Source organism: Chelonia mydas, chromosome 2 (genome assembly GCF_015237465.2).
Source record: "Chelonia mydas isolate rCheMyd1 chromosome 2, rCheMyd1.pri.v2, whole genome shotgun sequence".
NCBI classification, from domain to species: Eukaryota; Metazoa; Chordata; order Testudines; family Cheloniidae; genus Chelonia; species Chelonia mydas.
Window position 1 is genome coordinate 162,874,762 of NC_057850.1, and position 15,517 is coordinate 162,890,278.

The 15,517-nt window shown below is 41.0% G+C and overlaps 1 protein-coding gene across 10 annotated transcripts in view; it reads left to right on the top strand.

The window, feature by feature from the left end:
- TNS3 (tensin 3) overlaps positions 1-15,517 on the top strand; it is a 340,704-nt gene that overhangs the window by 21,996 nt on the left and 303,191 nt on the right. Inside the window, exon 2 of one of the 10 annotated variants that reach the window (XM_043540492.1) lies at positions 14,246-14,336. The exons of the other annotated variants lie outside the window; for them this stretch is intronic. The gene's annotated coding sequence lies outside the window, so the exon portion shown is untranslated. The remainder of the gene's footprint in view (positions 1-14,245; positions 14,337-15,517) is intronic. 10 annotated transcript variants of the gene reach the window in all.

The following is a 15,517-nucleotide window of genomic DNA, read 5'->3' on the forward strand; positions in this document are numbered from 1 at the left end:
TCTTGGCCTTGACCATCACTTCTGGGAAGGGGTTTGAAGTTTCGAGATGAAGTGTTAGTTTTTAACTTCTGCTTATTTGAAACAGATTAAATCCAAACTGCATTTCATCTTTTCAGATAATTTCACCTTGTCTACTGCTGGTTTATTTGGTTGAATAGTGTTTACTATGAAAGATTTGTAACTTTGCCTCCTTTCACTACTTTTCTGTCCCGCAGTCCTCCTCCACTAATCCCCTACCTACTTCTCTTCGCACGCTTACTCTATTGCTTTCTTAGCCACTTATTTTTTGTAAGTATTTATTGTTTTTCTAACTGTTGCAACAGAAGGAAAAAATAAAAGCCTAATCCAATCCCATGCAAAATGACTGTGTTAAAGAATAAGGATGAAGTGTGATTTATACAAAAGTCAGGAACTGGAAATGTTATGGTTGCACATGCAAAGACCTTTCTTTAAAAAATCCTTGGAACTTTCACTAATCCCGAACATTTTTCACGAGATCACCAAAAGGTACGTTTGCGATCTATCCAAGATAGTCCATAGATTTCAAGTTTCTACCTCAAACTTCCAAGGTGCTACAGCTATTATGAAGAAAGTCAAACTGGGAAAATGTATATTTACTTAATTCACGTATTTCTCAAAAACTGAAGAAAAAAATGGGCCCTGGGCTACTTATAAATCTACCAAATTGCAGCCTAAAAAAAAAGGAAAGGAAAGTCTATAAGCAATTGAAAATAGCCCTAGGAATCCAAACACTGGTATTAACTGTAGTTGTTGCTATGTACTCCACTCTTGCTTTAGTGAGCATCTCTCTTACATGCACTACTCATTCATAAGAAGCAGGGTGAAAACTGACTTGAGTAGGAAGGGAGGGCTCATGTGTCAGGTCCTATTTCCATAAAGCGCTTCTAAAGCATCATAGTGTACTGGAATGATGATTAAAAGATCTTAACAGTTGGTGGTGGCTTGGATTGCAAGCTACTCCCGCACAACGATCTATTGTATGATATTCCCATTTTGTTATCACTTTCATCTGGTTTCCCTCGACATTTCTGACTCTGTGAACCGGGGATCATGCTTGAGTGGGATGGTGTCAGGTGTCAGGCATTACTCATTGCATATTTAGTACTGCATTACACAAGCTTCCAGTCTGCAGTCTGAGAGAGCCCCAGCTTGCTGGCATTACTCCCAAGGTTATCTCTACCATCTCTACTTCCCCTCTGTTACCAGGGCCAGCATTTAACCCCGGAACTGTGTGGGCTCCATTTGACACAGCAGGAAACAAACAACCCAGAGTCTTCTCTACTCTGCTGTGCTTACGACTGAAAATCCCTTTCCTAAATCAGCGAATGTACACGGTGCTATACAAACCTAGAATAAGATGCTGTCCTAATGCTATAGAATTTCTAAGTGAGCAGGAAAAATGGGAGAGTGCATGTGCGTCAGTGGCATAGAGACTCTCTCTGCCTCAATTGCCACATCATCTCTATAACCCAGAGACACTGGGCAAGAGACACAAGAGTTTCCTTCCCCTAGATGTGCATGCGAGTTGATACTTGGCTCAGCAAAAGCAAAAAGGAGTCAGCAAGGATTCCCTTCAAAGGTGAACGTTTACAACCAGAAATCAAAAGAACCAAAAAGGAAGAGAAACTTTCCCCAGCAGAGGGTTCCGTCCTATGACCCTGGCTGCTTTGTCACAGATATTTTCCCTTCTCTGTCCCCCAAGCAGCCAATTTATAATTTTCCCCCTCAGGAAGGAGGGGAGGGAGGAGCAGACTGAATTAGACCCTTTGTTCATCTGGGGGCCAAGTGGTTACCTGTACCCTGACACCGCGATGTTCCTTGAATGTTGCAGGAGTGCCAGTGTTGTACCTCGGGCAGCAAGAGACACACTTGAGCTCCGGTCTAACAACAATCTTTCCTGCTCTAGATGTCCTGTCCTCGAGTCCCTTCTATGTGGCTTGGACTGCAAGGAGGGTGACGAGGTGAATGCATTTTGTGTTAGGGAAGGAGGAAGAGAGGTGAGCGATTATATTTTTAAGAGTAAGAAAAACAAAAACCAAGAGTGTGTTTCACCATCCTGGAAGGCCACCAATGCATGCTTTCTTGTAGCTCATGTTCTCTTCCCTGCGAGAATTGTTACTGCAGATCCCTTCATGATCAGCCGTGTTTCGCATCTATGGTTTGCTATGAACTGCTAGCTTGTCACAGCACTATACAGGTGTGCCTTTTATAGTAAGCTGGATTGTGTCGGAGAATAAAAGAAGGGCTGCAGCCAAAGCTGAGTCTGACCACTCCAGCAGCTCTGCATGGGATGGTGTGTAAGAATCACATTAACAATCCTCAAACAAGTCTGCCACTGAGCAGAATTTTAAAGAATGGATAACTGTCAATTCAACAGGTTTGTGTCCTGTTTTCATAATGAATAACTGTCCCGTGGTGATAAACGTATTCTAGCTTGGATGCCCTTAATGCAGGAAAAATGCTATTGGAATCTTTGTCTCATTTTCAGTGCAAAAGCTTAGCTGCTTTGAAAGTCCCTTTAATTCTCTTACTCCCTGCATGCTTTTCCCACTCCCTTCATTCTCTCCTAGGTGGGAATAAGTCACAGAAAGTTTCCTAATCTGCTGCCAAAACTCATTGTCTCTTGCCTAGCCCTGTTACCTGCATCAGGAATACCCCAGCACAGAAAGAAGAGCCACAGTCTATGTTGTGCAGCTTTCAACAGTGGGTTTGAGTGAAGAGAAAATCAAGAAGAACCTAACTGGCATCCCATGCCCCACTTCATCTACCATTGGTGCAGTCATGTGGATATAGAGGGCAGCACAGAACCTTGACTGTTTTAGGCCCAAGGTTGAACGACTCTCTCCCACTATGTACTAATTTATCAGTTGGGTTGTCTCTAGCCAATGGCAAGATCTTCTTACTTATGGGGCACCATCTATAGACCAGCTTTCCTGATAACCGTCAATCGTTGCACCCCCTCCCCCAGCTTTCTTTAAATATTGGTGTGAAATCTTTGTATGGTAGAGGCCAATCCCCCCTTCATCATTTTCTTTTGCCTATTATGGTTATTTCTGGCAGATAAGCTGCTTTTCCTGGGCCACTGGGACCAGTTTTGTTTTAATTCTTTGTAGTTTGTGCTAGTATCCCACATACTTTGGTGCTATCAGGAGGAATCATTAAATAATGGATTCGATCACAATGGCAGTTACTGAATTTCTGAGGTTTTTCTAATTACTATTTTATTTATAAAGCACTGATAATATACTCCATGGTGTACACAACCCAAATAAACTCTCTCCTAGAGAAGGCTTTACCCTAAAGAGCTTACAGGTTAGAACACAGACAAGACTTGGGGCCCTGAGACACCCCATGGCAGGTGTTGTTTTTCCCATTTATATGTCGGGGTGAAGAAGGCAGTTGGCTGATAGGGTCTGGTGTTTGTGGACCATGCAGGAATTCAAAATTTGTCAGGTCAAAATGTACAGCTCAGCTTTGCAGCTCTAGGATGATCAGAATAAGCATCCAAGCTGTCATTGTTAGTGTTTTGATTTGGAAAAGGAAAAATAAAACACTTAATTTAGAGAGATTCTTTTCTCAGGTCTGAGCAGTAATTATCTATATTTCCAGTGTACAAAAGGCAGCTGTTGACTCTGTCTGTGACATTGCTGTCGTTGGTAGTTTATCAGTGGTTTTTCCATTGAATTAACTGGGAAGTAGCTCGTATGGGTAACACCGTATCACAGATATTTCCAGGAGCTGGGACCATGTTACAAGTGAGCTTTTTTCCCCCCTGGTTTTCCCAAGAAAGAAAAGTTCTTCCTTACTACTTTACTGTGTTTAAGTAGAGTGAGGTAACTGGTTACTAGGCAGCATTATCCTCTTGAGGGATCTTTAACTCCGTTTTTTTCTCTTGTTTTCTTTCCTTTTACACATATCTGTGTTTCATTTGTGTTACTGTGTGCCTCGAGCCCCTAGCTTGTTAGGCACTGTACACACATGTCCTTCCCTTTGAATGGGCTGGAAGTGTATGTGGGGTTTGTGGGAGGGGAGAAATAGGTGTATATGGTACGTGGCCAAAGATGCAGGGTGGAGCAAATTCATGGGCAATTATAAAAAAAACTAGGAGAGATTTTTTTTAACTTGATTCAAAAATGGAGAAGAAGGTGTCATGGGATATGTAAGGGCGATGTGGGCCCAGTCTGATGTGAGGCTGTAGTCTACCTGCTATGGACCCTGAAGTCAAAAGAGTAGGGGTATAAGAAGATCATTAAAGATGGAAGTGCCGTCATTCTGAGGGCAAACGATTAAGCCACAGAGAAGGACTTCAGCAGAAGAAAGGTCAATTGAAAAATGAGTTCTGGAATAACTCAGGAAATGGTGTTTGAAGATGCACTTTCCCTTCTTGGTAAATTAGGGTTCAAGGATGACTCTCCAGATTCTGGCTTTTGGGACAAAGTAAAGGCTTGAGCTAAAGGAGGTTTGGGGTAGTGACAGCAGAATAAGAGAGAGAGGATAAGAGTCATTCCAGAAGGAAGATTTCAGTCTCTGAAGTATTTAATAGAAGATATTATGATGCAGTCAGGAGCTGACAGTCAAGGCAAGTGCTACAGCCAGATGGATCAGAGAGTGACAGGATGATGTAGAGGCAAGTGTTAGTCACGTAGCCTATGGCCATTGCTGAAGATAAGAGGGAGATATCCCTGGGGGAGATGGCATAGTGGATGTAGATGAAACCAGGGATGGCAAGATATGGGTCTGTTATGATTAACATTATTATGGCAGGAAATATATTGAATGGAGTTGGGAGACCAGTCCATTACATTATTGGTCTTTTTATTGATGATAATGTGTATTTTTAATTATTGGCGACAGCCCACAAAGCAATGGATGGGTGCTCTAAGTATAAGCAGAAGGAATGAATACATTATTTCATTCCACCTCAAAGCACTGGCATTGTGATAAAATGCTTTCATTCTCAGTTCTAATGTAGCATGGGATTGATAGCAAAAATGGTTGTTATATCAAGACCATTCACCAATCTGAAATGACCAGTGGTCTTAGTTTCTCTTGAATAGATGTCTCAATCACAAACCGCAACTCAAATGGTACTAATTTAGCACTTTCAGGAGAAAGGGCAAGGATGGAATGAGCCGCTAAGTTTCTCCCTTCTTTCATCTACAGGTAGCTCCCACTGAGAAGGGTTGAGACACCTGGGTAAGGTACTGTGGGGAAGCTTGTGTTGCCATTGCTCATGCTCTATCTGGTCCATAACCTTCCTTCCCACAAGAGAATTTCTTTATTTGGCTTCAGTTATATCATGACAAAACAATGTGCACAAGACCACATTTTTTCTTCATTCCTGTACATCTAAAATGCAGAGCAGTGGTTAGCAGAACTCCTCAGGGTACAAGAATGAAGGCTGCAAGGTATGGAAACAAGAGGTTTTCTTGTCCACAGTTGCAAACAATAATGCTTTGTATTGTTTTCCTTAGGGGACACTTTTTTTTGCAATCTTGTTTAACAGTTCTGGATTGAATTTCTTTGTTAAGGCAGAAATATGAATTAATCATTAAAGGGCAAAAGCTGCCCTGCTGTAATTCACTGCATAGCCAACACTGATGTCCTTCCCTGATGTGCCAAAAAAGCTGATTTTTTTAGACTTGTTAGCTCAGTCAAGATATCTGAATATGATTGAAAAGCCCCCTAAACACTTATTATGATTTTGCACTTCTGCAGTCAATGGGGGTTTTACTTTTTACTTCACTGGGTGTAAGGATTGATTGTTTAAGTCACATGATATGTTTTCTGCTTCCTGGATGACTGAATATTTTTTAATTTGGAGGTAACATCATCAACATCATCACAATTAATTAACTAACAGACATATACGAATTACTCTTGTTTGAGCACACACACATTGGATTGCATGTGAATACCGGTTGATTCAAAGAACAACCATTCCTCATTCATTCCTTCTAAACAAAAACCCATTCACAAGAATGCCCATTACAGCAAAGCAGGTCAAACCGAATGACCGCTTGGCATTTGAACACATGAATGGGAATAATACTTTTTCAGCATCCAACCAGTTGTAGGTACTGATAAAACACCTAAGGGAGCTACCTGGCTTTGAAGCTGAGCACATGCTTAAGGCTTTGCTTGATGGTGGTCCTGATAATGATGCTGTGATTTCACAACACATTGCACAGGACTAGATGCGTTTCAAATTGCTTGAGTTTCAGTACCTAAGATTTCAATAGCTTTTCTTACTCAGGACAAAACCTGGGCAATATTAAGAGAGTCAAGATAATCCTAAATGCAACTAATAGTGTTGGCAACTCATGGTTTTATTCTGAGTCTCACCATCATTAGTATTTTTCATAAAGCCCGACCGCCAAGAGTTAAATAACTGATAATATCAGTTTTCATTTAAATAAACAGCAAGTTTTTAGCTTTCACAGTTGTGGAGAAAAGCCTGAAAATGTGACCTTTCCAGGCATGACACTAGAAGACAAAGAAAAGGAAATCAAAATGTATATTAAAAAACAGGATTTGGAGGATTTGGCTCATAATTAGGGCCCTGCTAAATTCACGGCTGTGAAAAATGCATCACGGATCATGGACTCTGGTCTCCCCTGTGAAATCTGGTCTTTGTGGACTTTTATACTATACTACAGGGTAAAAGTATATGCAAAAGTACACAGTGTTTCTCAAACCAGGGTTCCTAACTCAAAAGAGGGTTGCAGGGCTATTGTAGGGGGGTCACAGTATTGCCACCCTTACTTCTGTGCTGCTGCTGGCGACGGCACTGCCTTCAGAGCTAGGAACCTGGCCAGCAGCCACTGCTTTCCGGTCACCAAGCTCTGAAGGCAATGCAGAAGTAAGGGTGGCAATACCACAACCCCCCTACAATAGCCTTATGACTCCCTCTTGGGTTGGATCCCCCAGTTTGAGAAATGCTGAGTCTTAAGGGCTTTCCATGTTTATATTTTGCCGTTTTAAAATACGTATTCATGTTTTGTTACAGTACCATGAAATTTAAGATTTAAATTTCTGAAACTGAAATTCAAGATTTTTAAAATGCGGTGGCTGCGAAATTTACGAAAATGGACCATGAATCTGATAGGACCCTACTCATGATTTTGAACACATAGGGATGGAATGCTGGACTAGCTAGCATGTGCTAGCTAAGCCTGACCTAAGCTCATCCACTCTTCCTGCTCAAGACAAAACCTGTGCAATGCAGAGAGTTAAAATAACCCTAAAAGGCAACTAGTTTATTTCCCCTAAATCTTCTGAACAAATGAACATTACAATATTAAATGTGATACCGGGGGAAAATTAGCTGGAAAAAGAAAACCACAAATGTCTGAGTCATATAGTTAGCCCAGCATTGTACATCTGCCTGTAATTGCTGTAAACAGAGGAACATCCAAAATACCAACAAGCTCAGTATCTGAAATATTAGATACTTTGTTTATTGCTCAAGGGATCTGAGAGTGGGTTAACTTCCCAATTTTTGGGGCCTTGATTCTGCCACCCTCACAGAAAAGCACCTTACTATTCTGGTAATCCCATTGCTTTGAACGGGGCTAATCATGGAATAAGGTAATAATGTGAAGAAGGTAGCAGGCTCAGACCTTTTACAAGTTTTGATGTGCATCACCTGTGCTGTGTGGATTTCGCTATCATGCAAACAGGACTGAACCACAATGACTTTTAGCTTTTGCTGTATTTTTGATGTCTTAGGCCAGTGTTTTTCAACCTGTGGTCTGTGGATCCCTCGGGGTCTACAGACTATGTCTAAGTTTTCCAAAGGGGTCCACACCTCCATTGGAAAAAAATTTAAGGGTCTGCAAATGAAAAACAGTTTGAAAACTGTTTGCTGTCACTAGGAAAAGTGGGTGAGTTTTATTTGGGTTTGCAGTTGTGCCAGCTCTTGTGATTTTACCATGAGTCTCACAATATTCAGTGTTTTTCATAAAGCCCCAGCTCCAGGAGGTAAGTAAATACACAAAAACCTCAGCTTTCATTTAAATAAAAAGTAAATTTCTTGACTTTGTGATTGTGGGAGAAAAGCCTGAAAGTGTGACCATACCGGGTTCCAAAACCAAAAGGCAAAGAAAAGGAACATCAAATACATTTTAAAAACCTCTCATGATTGTTGACTCAATCGCGTTACTCGGCAGGGGTTGGCTCATGGTTTTGAACAATTGGGAATGGAGTGCTGGAGTAGTTAGCATGTATTAGCTAAGCCTAACCTAAACTCAATTACTTTTCCTCTACTACTGTGTAGTAGATCCAGATTTGAACCATTTTCTTCTCCTTTTTTCTTGGTAAAATTTACTGGTTTGATGATAAGAATCTGGAGAAAGGCCTATGGTCTATCAACCTTTAGGGCCTAGTGCATGGTCTAGCTATCTCTTTTCTCAGGTATTTGTCCTGGCAGAGGCTAGCTGCAGGATGGGGTACGTCAATTGCTTCAGAGGAGTCTTTCCTTCAGTTGACTTTTTTCATGATAAGTATATATTTTTTAAAAAAATATGGTGCCTGCACCCTGTGATGCAGTAATTGTTCCCATTCTAGAGATTAAAAGGCAAGTGTGCCATATGTACATAATATGTCATGTGCACACAGGGCAAGACTATAGGGTGCTGTAAGGCACTCCCTTCTAACCCTGCATTGTCAGTTACAGGGGGACAGCACACCCCAGCACAGGTGAGCAAGGAATGGGCGGAGATGAGCAGGGAATGGGTGGAGCCAAGACTCCTCCCTCACCTCCAATTTGCCAGCTCAGTACAGCTAAGTCAATGCAGAAGGGAGAGTAATTGGCATCTGATGATGGGCCCACTTGAAGCGATGGAGAAACCAGGGAAGGTATGGTGACTCTGAATTACAGTTCTCTTCTCTGGGCTGCTCCTCAGGTGACACAGCTCTGCACCTCCCCAGCTTGTGTATATATACCACTGAAGTTGGTGGAACTATGCTGATTTATACTAGCTGAGAATCTGGCTCCAGGTCTCAATTCAACCCATAATACGCAAAGGCAAGTTTTGTGTTAGCTGCAACCATGCTTCCTCATTTTGAGCAGTACCTTAGCCCCACTGATATATCAGTGTGAGTGAACGTGGCAGAAGCTAGCCTTCAGAGACAGCAAGCAGCAGAGCAGCATGTTAGAGCCCCCTTGTGGGAATGATTAATCAGCGAGAAGAGACTCCTTTCCCCCCCCCCCCCCATTTAAATGCATTAATTAAGCTAGTTTTTGTGTAAGAAAAGTTATAGTAAAGTTACATTAGAATGCTCCCTCCCCCAGGAATAGAGAGAAAAATCTTTGTTTCCCTCTATAGATTCTGGTTGGCATGTTTTCCTCTATGAATTTAGTGGCATTATGCAAGGGGCAGATTTGATCCTTCGAGTTTTATAATGACTGGTATGCTGACTAAAACTCTTCCTTGTCATCTAAATCTCTCCTGGTTTTGGTTTGCCTTACAGATCTCTTTTGCAGGATCAAATAGCAGCCATGAAAAGACAGCAACATCATTGTTTTCTCCCTTGTTCATACGCACTTTTGTTGTTCCTCTCTCCAGTTTTCTTACAGTTAATTGGTTTAGGGAAGTTTCCTGGCATTAAAAATATGGGGCCAAATTCTATCTTTTGTTATGCTGTTGTAACCCCACTGAAGTCCCTGGGGTTGCAGCAGTGTAGCTAAGAAAAGAATTCAGCCCCACAGAGTTGAGGGCAGTGTGAGCCTAGACAAACAAATGTTGGGTGGGGGATGGAAGGAAATATTTCATTTAGAAACTTTGATGCTCGTAGGTGACAGAGAAGAAAACATTTCTAATTTTTCTCTGCATCAGTGTCAGTTCCTGAGCCCTGGAGGCTGACATGTGTCAACCAACAGGAAGAGATTTTGAAGTTCTTAACAATGAAAATAGTTTTAAAAAGGCCTTGCTGGATTTCCCTCTCATAATGTAGATTTAGAGGTTGGGCTTTCCCCTGAATCATGTCATCATGAATCAGAGCGTAGACATCAGCTCCCCTGAGGAGAGGAACTACTAGCCCTGTAATCCAAATGAATGATAGATGAGGTCATCAGATCCTGAGCATCCTGGTACAATTTACACTAAAATGAAAACAGATAGTAAAAATAAATACCCTGCACAACTATGGAACAATGGGAGTAGGATATAGACTCTTTGGGGCAGGGACTATGGATCTGTGCCTTCCAGAGAGCTCAGCACACAGTGATTTCACAAATAATATCTATCTAAAACTAATAATTCACCCCAGATCAAATGGATTCTTCGTTTATAGTATATAAATGCTGTGACTGCATCTACCTTTATTTAAAGGTTTTCATTTCCAATGTATATATATCTCCTTTCTGGGCCAAGGGGAAAAAAACAAACAATCCCCTGGTCTTGTTCCTTCCAATGAATGTGATTAGGTTTGGCGGAATTTGATTTTTATTTTTTATCATTTCTATGGACAATATTGATGTTTATTTTAAGCATTTTTCTCTTTTTATTAATTTTCACAGTTATACAAAATTATGAGGGGATTAGACAATTATTTAATGACACACTGAAATTCAAAAACAATTAAAGCTTTTTAACTTAGGTTCTGAAGCAGAATTCTTCTTTGCCTATCTGAAAATCTCTATTATTATCAATGGGAAAAAATAATCTGTTTGTAAAAACTACATTGAATGACATTTAACAATAAAAATCTGGTCTTTCAAGCCTAAATATGATCGCACAGGATGTAAAACAGTGGTACACTAAAGCTGACCAGTATCTGGATTTTTATTCATCCTAGTCTTGATTCTCCCTTTTCTTGTACCTTGTGAAGCCATTTGTACCTGCGCAAAGTGAGTGTAAAACACTGCCGAATTGGAATGGTGGTTTTTTACACTAATGTTGCATTGGTGTATGATGTCAGGAAATGCAGAGCAGTGAAGAATGTAGCTCCTTGAGTGCTGAGATCGTCTGCAATCATTCTGTGTATGGAGCTCCAGATGAAGTTCTGTGGGAAACTTTCAGGATCAAGCCCAAATCTGGGAACGGGTGATAAAAGAGTGCAAACTTAATACTTTTCTTTTAATTCTCCACCATTTCCTCCAGCCAGTCTCCTCACCAAGTCACTACATCCATTTAACTCATCCACTACTACCAAACCACTGTTGAAAGAGTGGGGGGGAGGGGGAGCGTTAGCACTTGCATTGTTGCTATGCTCGTCAGTGTCTTGGAGGCTAGTGGACAGCTTTTAATTTTTAACTTTTAGTTTAACTTGGCAGGCGATTCCAAATTCCCCTATTTCCCAAAGTACTTTTTTTTCTTTTTAATGGTGATTTTATTGCATTCAAGATAAACAAAAAGAGGAATAGTTGCAGAGAGCTGAAAAGTACCAAAGTGTTTTCTAGATGACCGAAAACTGTATTATATGGTACTAACAACTGTATTACACAAATCCTGAGTTTTGTGTTTCTTCTTACAAATTAATAACTAACATAGTAAATTAAAAACCATTAATAATAAACTTGCCCTTACTTGCCCAAATAATCTTCATGATGAATTTAAATACGAAATACTACTGAGACATGTTGATTGTCTTGAAGATATTGCAGGGGTATTGAAGGTGAGAGTAGACAGATCTATCATCTTTGAAGGTCCCAAGATATTTATATGTACACCTAATCGTTTAGTAACCATTCTTTTGCAGTCAACAGTTGGTCATTTTTGGAAGGTTAAAGTAGGTTTAGATTTTATGTTGCTGCACCCATAATTTGGTTTTGTTGATAGTCAGTGGATTTAACAAAAATAGACATCGTGTTCTGTACACTTAAGTTAATGCGAGAACATTGGTCTTGTGGGTAATTCCCAGAACGTATAATACAGAGATAAACACCAAATCAGTTGCTAGTTTGGAACATAGAATCTCAGGGTTGGAAGGGACCTCAGGAGGTCGTCTAGTCCAACCCCTGCTCAAAGCAAGACCAATCCCCAACTAAATCATCCCAGCCAGGGCTTTGTCAAGCCTGACCTTAAAAACCTCTAAGGAAGGAGATTCCACCACCTCCCTAGGTAACGCATTCCTGTGCTTCACCACCCTCCTAGTGAAAAAGTTTTCCTTAATATCCAACCTAAACCTTCCCCACTGCAACTTGAGACCATTACTCCTTGTTCTGTCATCTGGTACCACTGAGAACAGTCTAGATCCATCCTCTTTGGAACCCCCTTTCAGGTAGTTGAAAGCAGCTATCAAATCCCCCCTCATTCTTCTCTTCTGCAGGCTAAACAATCCCAGTTCCCTCAGCCTCTCCTCATAAGTCATGTGCTCCAGCCTCCTAAGCATTTTTGTTGACTCTTTCCAACCTATGAAATGGTCGATTAATGCCCAAAATTGGCATAGGCAATGGCAGCTCTGTAAACAGTGCAGGAGTGCAGTTGATTGATAATCATGTATATGATATCATAAATGGGAATCGGGAGTCACTTTATTCAAAATTGAAGAAAAATCATAGAATTAGAGCAGTGTAGGAATGACCTGGAGACAGCATGTAGTTCAGCCCTGACAGCTGTTTATCTAACCTGGTCTTAAAACCCTCCAGTGACAGGGATTCCACAACCTCCCTTGGAAGACTGTTCCAGAGCTTTACTCTCATTAGAGTCAGAAAGTTTTTCCTAGAATTTAACCTAAATCTCCCTTGCTGCAGATTAGGCCCATTAATGCTTGTGCATCTCCTTTCAGATAAGGGGTTAACCAGAGGGCCCATAATCCTTTATCCCACCCTATACTAGCAGTGATTCTCTCAAAAATCAATAGGAACATGTTGGGGTCCATTTTACAGAGCCCCAGCTCCCCTGCAACTTCCATTCTGCCTAATGGGACTTGCCACATTTTGTAATAACTGCTACTGTACCTGGGTCGTCTCCTTCGTGAACTCCTGAAACAGTCACTATAGCTCCACCTGCCAGCCCCATATAGCTTGTTGCTCAGTTTGCTAAGAGTGCCTTCAGTGTCCTCTCCATCTCTTTCTGTTGGTCTACCAGCCTTCACATTAGCTCCTTCATCTTTTTCAGATTCAGTCTGTCCTCTCACAGGCTACCTCTCAAGCTTTCCTGGTTCTGGCTGACAAATGGGTCGTGGATAAGTCCACGCTCACAAACGGGCTCTCCCCTTTCTGTCCAAGTTTTCCAAACCAAATAGATGCACGTTTTTTTCCCTCCATCTTTTTCCCTCCTACCCCTGCGCTCGCCTTTTCTTTTTTTTTGACCAGGAAAACGAAAGATTAAAAACAACTTTATAATGCAATGTTTAGACTGAAATACTCAAATGTTACTTAATTTCTTTCTGGCTTTCTTTGTTAAAGGGACACCATCAAATTGAAATCTCGTCAATGGGGGTGGAGGGGAGTTAAAAGTAATTGGTTTTTAAGAAGCAACCCTAGTTTTTTAATTTCCTAATATTTGCATGGTTGAAGAGTTATTCAGAAATTAACAAAAATGAACACTATTTTTTTTATTTGAGCATGAGCTTTCGTGAGCTACAGCTCACTTCATCGGATGCATACTGTGGAAACTGCAGAAGACATTATATACACAGAGATATCTCTGTTATATAATGTTGGTATTGTTTCATGGTCTCTGTGTATATAATGTCTTCTGCAGTTTCCACAGTATGCATCCGATGAAGTGAGCTGTAGCTCACGAAAGCTCATGCTCAAATAAATTGGTTAGTCTCTAAGGTGCCACAAGTACTCCTTTTCTTTTTGCGAATACAGACTAACACGGCTGTTACTCTGAAAACTATTTTTTTTGCATTTTCTGTATAAAAATGTCTATTTTGGTGCTAATATTTGCATATACATAATACTGCCATCCTCAAACATTCAAAAATCACAAGTCAGGCCCCCACAAATCATTAGATTGACTTAAAATCATGAAATTTTTAAGAATAGATTTTGTGTTGCTTTATTTGCCTTCTGTTTTTTGCTCAAGTCCTGAGGTTGATGTTTTCCAGCTTTTCTTTGCAACCAGGAGGTCTAGAACCTAACGTGGCTTTTTTTTTGTTTTTGTTTGTTTTTTAATGAAAGCCAAAATTCTCTCAAAATCATGTTTCCAGGACTGTGTTAGACTTGGCACCATCTTGAAGGGTGTGTGTACCTGTGCATTGCTGATCAAAAGATTGATCCCATTCCCAGAGCATCTTGGCTGATTTGAGGCTCTTTTGTATTACTTAGACCCAGTCCATGTTGTGGGGTCCGACTGAACTGCACCATTCCAGAAGAAGCTGTAAGAGAAACTGTGCGAACAATCTCCAAGAGCTCTGAGGTGCACAGGGGAGTATATATGCTACTACATCACTGAAGGGGTTGTAATATGTTCCTTTACCTCTCTTGGCAAGGGCAGAGAGAAGGGATAGAACAGGATGAACACAGGAATTGTGATTGTGTCTAGATTCTGCACACGATGGGGCTCATTTGTGCCTGTCCATCCAGCTTACCAACACAAAGGCCAGATGCTGTCTTGCCCTTGTAAAATACAATCCTATGGTGTATAAGGTGAGGTATTTCCAGTAGAGATAAAGATGTATTAATGCCATCATACAAGACATTGATAAGACCACATCTGGAACACTGAGTACGGTTCTGGTCATCCATGTTCAAAAAGATGAATTCAAACTGGAACAGGTGCAGAGAAGGACTACTGGAATGATCAGGGGAATGGGAGGGCCTATCTTAGGAGAGGAGACTAAAAGAGCTTGGCTTGTTTAGTCTAGCAAAACGAAGGTTGAGAGGGGATATAATTGCTCTCTATAAATACTTAAGAGGGGTAAACACTAGCGAGGGAGAAGAGCTATGTAACCTAAAGGACAATATTGGCACAAGAGCAAATCGGTATAATAAGGTTCAAAAAAGAACTAGATAAATTCATGGAGCATAGGTCCATCAATGGCTATTAGCCAGGATGGGCAGGGATGGTGTCCCTAGCCTCTGTTTTCCAGAAGCTGGGAATGGGCAACAGGGGATGGATCACCTGATCATTACCTGTTCTGTTCATTCCCTCTGGGGCACTTGGCATTGGCCACTGTCAGAAGACAGGTTACTGGGCGAAATTGACCTTTGGTCTGACCCAGTGTGGCCATTCTTATGTTCTTAAACTGGTCATGAATAAATTTAGGCTGGAAATTAGAAGCAAGTTTCTAACCATCAGAGGAGTGAGTTCTGGAACGGCCTCTGAACAGGAGCAGTGGTGGCAAACAACCTAACTAATTTTAAGATGGAGCTTAATAAATTTATGAATAAATTTGTGATTGTAGGATGCTATAGCAGGGGATTCACTGACCTAGGAGGCCATTCCAGTTTTATGTTCCTATGTAAATGAGACTACAGTGTTCTTGGGACTCTAGCTCCCTCCTTGTTGGTCCAGTACTAAGCACACTGACATGTCTCAGTGAATAGTGTATCTATCTTCTGTCTTGGGGTTTTCAATTCACTCATCATAGCACCCAT